The sequence below is a fragment of the Pongo pygmaeus genome, chromosome 4 (assembly GCF_028885625.2).
Source record: "Pongo pygmaeus isolate AG05252 chromosome 4, NHGRI_mPonPyg2-v2.0_pri, whole genome shotgun sequence".
NCBI classification, from domain to species: Eukaryota; Metazoa; Chordata; class Mammalia; order Primates; family Hominidae; genus Pongo; species Pongo pygmaeus.
In genome coordinates, this window is record NC_072377.2 from 186,326,855 (window position 1) to 186,332,887 (window position 6,033).

Here is a 6,033-nt window from a genome sequence, read left to right on the forward strand (position 1 = left end):
TGTTACTACTGTAACAGAAAACGTGTAAAGAACATTTGTTTTGATTTATATATCAGTCTGCACTGTTTAATTTTTTGTGTCATAAATGCTCTTATTTAAAAAAACAGGACTAGTTAACAGTGTCAATTACTAGTCATTCATGGTATAAATAATTAAACAAGGAAGTGTTAAAAAAACAGTGTTTTAAATAAAGTTTTATTTTACATCTTTTTTTTACTTACACAGAAATTGTCAAAAAAAAAAAGCAGAGATTTCCCACGTGGCCGCAACCTAGTTTCCTCTCTTATTAACATCTTCTATCAGTGTGTCTCACATGGCTTATTAATATCTTACATAATTTGTCACAGTAAATGAACCAATACTGATAGACTATTATTAACTAAAGTTCATATTTCATTTGGATTCCCTTAGTTCTTCCTCTGACCCAGGATCCCATCCAGGATCCCACATGACAGGTAGTCATCACGTGGGCTCTTCCTGCCTGTGACAGTGTGTCAGGCTTTCCATCTCATGATGACCTTAATAGTACTGAGGAGGATTGGTCAGGCATTTTGTAGAATGTCCCCCATTGTCACTTCATGTTCTCAAGGTGAACTGTCTGCTTTGATGTTCACTTGGATCATTTGGCAGAGCTACTGTTTGTCAGATTTCTTCACTGTGAAGTTATTTTTCCTCCTTGTCCATATTGCATGTGTTCTTTTGGAGCAAGTCACTATGCAGAGCCCACACTTACGGAGTGAGGAGTTGGCTCCACCTTCTTGATGGCTGAGTGTCTACATCAATTATTTGGAATTCTTTTGCAAAGGAGATTTCTATGCAACACCATTTGCTTATTCACCTATGTATACATATACAGACACCTAGATAATTACTTTAAGCTTTAGTTATTATTCGACACTACAGCATTATGTTGCACAATTCATTCCTGTGTTGGCCGTTGGTAGCTGTTTTTATTGGCTCTTATTTTTCTTTGATATATTTTAATTTTTTTTAGTACTTACTTACTTTCTGATACTTCAAGGTTATCCTGGCTCCTATATTTACTGTCCCAGTTCTAGTATCAGACATTTCTTCAAAGAGCCTGATGTCTTTCAGAATGGTAGGAAAACTTACATCTGGCTGCTGAATTAGCACATTGTATCTTGTCCCTCATTAGCAATGCTAGGAAGTATATGTATGTATCTAACCTACCTACACACACCTAATTATAAAGTTTTCTATGTATAACTGTGTGTCTATATTAAACTAAACATAAGTTTACATTGATGTCTCCACCTCTGATCTACTATCACATGAATCATCCTAGACTTCTTGCTTTGCTAATTTGTAACCTCCCACTTCAACACTGAGAAACCTGGTTCCTACCATCTGCGACTTATGTAAGTCATTGTTTTATTCCAGATACAGATACTGTGGTTTTACAATTGTTCACAATTGCTTCTGTTGGAAAGGACTTTATAAAATGGAATCCAGTGATGAAGTATAGTTCATTTTCCTTCAGCCTACAGATTCTATTCATTTTCAAAGTGACTTAGGTCAACACCATTTTCTCTGCACCTTCAGTGAGTTTTTACCTACATTTGTGTCTTAGTCTATTTTGTGCTTCTGTAACAGAATACCTGAGACTGGGTAATTTATAAGTAAAAAAGGTTCATTTGGCTCACAGTGCTGGTGGCTGGAATGTCTGAGACTGGGCAGTTGCATCTGGTGGGGCCTCAGTCTTTTTCACCTCATGGTGGAAAGTAGAAGGGGAGCAAGGGGTGCACCAGAGATCACATAGCAAAAGTGAAAGCAAGAGGGAAGCCAAGGAAGCCAGACTCTTTTTAACTACCTACTGCTGCAGGAATTAATCCATTCCTGTGAGAGCAGAACTCACTCACCCCCATGGGAGTACATTAATCTATTCATGAGGGATCCATCACCATGATGCAAACACCTTCCACTAGGCCCCACTGCCCCACACTGACACAGTGGGGGTCAAATTTCAACATGAGTTTTTGCGGGGACAAACCACATCCAAACCATAGTAATTTGTAGCATAGTTAAATTCTTTTTCACATGATGTATTCTGTCCTGGGATACTCCACACCCTGAGTAATTTTATTTAATTTGAATAGAGTTTGATTTACCCATTTGGCCATAAAATTCTGTGTATTTTGACAAATGCATTGTGGCAGGTATCCCACTATTAAAGTATCATATGGAATGCTTCAAACCCCCACCCCATGGAGCCAATGGCTTCCCATCTGTGTAGTTTGCCTTCTCCAGTGTCTCATTAAATGAGGTCACACTGTGTGTATCCTCCTTAGACTGTCTTCTTCCACTTACCAATGTGCATGCAAGATTCACTCATGTCTTTGTGTGAGTTGATAGCTTGTTCCTTTCTATGGCTAAATAGTACTCCATTGCATGAATGTACCACAATTTGGTTATGCATTATGGGGAGTAAAACCTTCCTCTTCTGGCTTTGTTCCAGGGTTGAAGACCTTCAAATTAACTGACAATAGATATATTAGTAGGAGAGACAATACTTGGCTTCTTATTCCACAAGTATCATTGTAGGACAAAATTCATCAGATGGCAGGATCCAGTTTACAAAGAGGTAAAAATAGCCCAAAAACAAGAAACAAGACTAGAATCTGATAATCCACAATAGCTATAGTTTTCCTCTGAAAAAAATTTTTTTTGAGACAGGCTGTTGCCCAGGCTGGGGTGCAAAGGTGCAATCTCAGCTCACTGCAACCTCTACCTCCTGGGTGCAAGTGATCCTCCCTCCTCAGCTTCCTGATTAGCTGGGACTACAGGCACATGCCATCATGCCCATCTCATTTTTGTATTTTTGGTAGAGATGGGGTTTCACCATGTTGACCGCTGGCCTTGAACTCCTGGCCTCCCAAAGTGCTGCAATTATAGGCATGTGCCACCATGCCCTGCTAAGTTATAGTTTTCCATTGAAACGTAAAATTTCTCTCTGTAATAACCATCATTTTTTATCGTAATCAAAGTAAGACTATTCTTGTTTTAAAAATAAGTGTAGTTTTGTTAGATTTTGCTTGATTATTTATGTAAGTGCAGCAAGAACAGGAGATGACCAAATAGGTGCTTTCAAGTTTCTTTGCTGGAAGTTTTCATACAGAATCTTAGATTTGACTTTCAAAAGCCTTATTCAGGCTAAAAGCCAAGCTAAGAACATACTATCAAATTTCAGCTGCAGTCCTTATAGCTTTGTGTGAATTCCTCTCTTCTTGAAGCCCCCAAAATATCCCTAAATTCCTGGAATTATGTCCTGTTATAAGGTTCTTATTGGACTTTTGATAACAACTATATCATCATGAAAATAAGAGTATTCAGTAAGAATTTCAAAATTCTGGAGAAATCAGGCAGAGAAAAAAAGATAAATGCGTCATTTCTGTTTACAAAAGTATAATCTACTAAATTGTTGTAAGTTACAGTTAGATTAAGAGAAAGAGATTTCTTAAATCCAGAAACTAGAACATTAAAGAACCAAAAATGCTCCAAAAAGCTATAAAATTATAATCAATTTTCAACAGTTCATTCAGTGCCATGTAATCAATTCCAGTCTTGTTGGATCTTGGGTTAGCAGTGTCATGAACCCATCAATTTCCCAACCAGACTTCTGGAGACCTTCACTGAGTCAAGTGTATGGTCTTAAAGTTATTTAAGCAATGTCATCAGAACCCTATAACCAGAGTACCTGTCATAGTCTTTTCCGTGAGTCTCAGAGGGAGTCCTGTGTTGGAGATGAACATTCTGACCTGTAGCTGATTGCAGGAGTTTTCAGGAAAGCATCAGAGCGAAGTAATATCTAAATGACAAAGAGTATGAAATGGCTGTGATGAAAGATCTGAAGAGAGTTCATTCTACCACAACTGACAAGGATATTCAATTTTTTCTGTGGCATACAACATTTATTTATTTATTTAGAGACAGAGTCTTGCTCTGTCGCCCAGGCTGGAGTGCAGTGGCACGATCTCGGCTCACTGCAAGCTCTGTCTCCCGGGTTTATGCCATTCTCCTGCCTCAGCCGCCCGAGTAGCTGGGACTACAGGTGCCCACCACCACGCCTGGCTAATTTTTTGTATTTTTAGTAGAGATGGGGTTTCACCGTGTCAGCCAGGATGGTCTCGATCTGCTGACCTTGTGATCCACCTGCCTAGGCCTCCCAAAGTGCTGGGATTACAGTCGTGAGCCACTGCACCTGGCACAACATTTAAAATAATAATTGGAATTATGACTCATAACTCTATACTGGCACATAGCATGGATAAGGAGGACATTGACAAATTTCCAGGAATTTTATATAATTTCTGAAAACATAAAATTTTACCCACACAACTATAACACAGGGAAGGTTAGGTATCTCTTTTTATTTGTATCTTATGTATCATTTTCCTTATAAAAAATACAACCTACTTTACTTGCAAAACATGCCCCACTTTTCTTGCATGCTTTGCATAGAGTTGTTTCTAGTTATTCTATTATTTCTAGTAGTTTTATTTACATGTATTGATTATAATTTTAATCTTAGTAATCTTTTATTTTCCAGAGAAAACTAGGAAGTAGACAGTTATAAACTGACATACATTAGGTTAGAAAATGTATGAATATACCATCTCCCAATATCTAGAGGGATGTGTTTCCTCATAACACAATTCCTCAGTGTGGCAGAAAAAAACATGTTTATTAATGGGCCAAAATATCTTTAGTCTCTCTGTAAAAATAGGAAGCCAAAAGTATATAAACTTGAATTATTTATGTTCAGTAATTAATGTTTTAGTATTGTATCTTATTTATAAATTGTCTAGATAGTTAATGCAAATCTTTTACTTAGCTTAACTTTAAGGTTAAAAATTACCAAAAGTACTTTGGAAACTACTATTAGGCAGATTTACTGTAAACAAATTATTTTTGAAATAGTGTTTTTCGCTTTTCACAAGATGGCACCGAAAGCGAAGGAAGCTTCTGCTCCTCCTAAAGCTGAAGCCAAAGCTAAGGCTCTAAAGGCCAAGAAGGCAGTGTTGAAAGGTGTCCACAGCCACACGCAAAAAAGAAGATCCACATGTCACTCACATTCAGGCAGCCCAAGACACTGTGACTCCAGAGGCAGCCCAAATATCCTCGGAAGAGCACCCCCAGGAGAACAAGCTTGACCACTATGCTATCATCAAGTTTCCGCTGACTGCTGAGTCGGCCATCAAGAAGATAGAAGAAAACAACACACTTGTGTTCATTGTGGGTATTAAAGCCAACAAGCACCAGATCAAACAGGCTGTGAAGAAGCTCTATGACAGTGATATGGCCAAGGTCACCACCCTGATTTGTCCTGATAAAGAGAAGAAGGCATATGTTCGACTGGCTCCTGATTATGATGCTTTGGATGTTGCAACAAAATTGAGATCATCTAAACTGAGTCCAGCTGGCTAACTCTAAATATATGTGTATCTTTTCACTATAAAAAAAATGCTTTTCATAAGAATGACAACTTAATTAGAATCAAATCTATAAGCTTTAAGATTTTATGTTTCTAGTAAGTATAATATTAGCTTATTTGACTAGAACTCAAGCAGAATGGGAATTTATGCTTGTTTTATATTCAATAGTGATAACTTTGAAGACATAGTTGTTTTATTACACCAAAAATATTATATTAATCTTATTTAACTAAGTTTTATCCAAATCATGTTAACTTAAAAAACATTTGATCAGTTCCTATATTTCTAGGAGCTTGGTGAATATTTATTTGTAAATGCTTATTTTTTTCCAAGCCAAGTTAGAATAGACCACTTTTAGAGGATTTTATAAATGAATTTTGCAATGCTATCCGGAGTTAAGAAAATATCACATATACATTAACATACATTAATAGATATACAAACACAAATAGAGATTTCATAGCTTTCATCCTGAAATTTCAGCCATGAATCAGGCATAAATATTCTGATGGTTAATTTTAGACCTCTACTTGATTGGATTAAGAGGCACACATAGCTGGTAAAACACAATTTCTGGGCA

At 37.0% G+C, this 6,033-nt stretch overlaps 1 pseudogene; it reads left to right on the plus strand.

The window, feature by feature from the left end:
• Positions 1 to 4,958: 4,958 nt before the first annotated feature.
• LOC129037215 (large ribosomal subunit protein uL23-like) lies at positions 4,959 to 5,445 on the plus strand (annotated as a pseudogene).
• Positions 5,446 to 6,033: the final 588 nt, after the last annotated feature.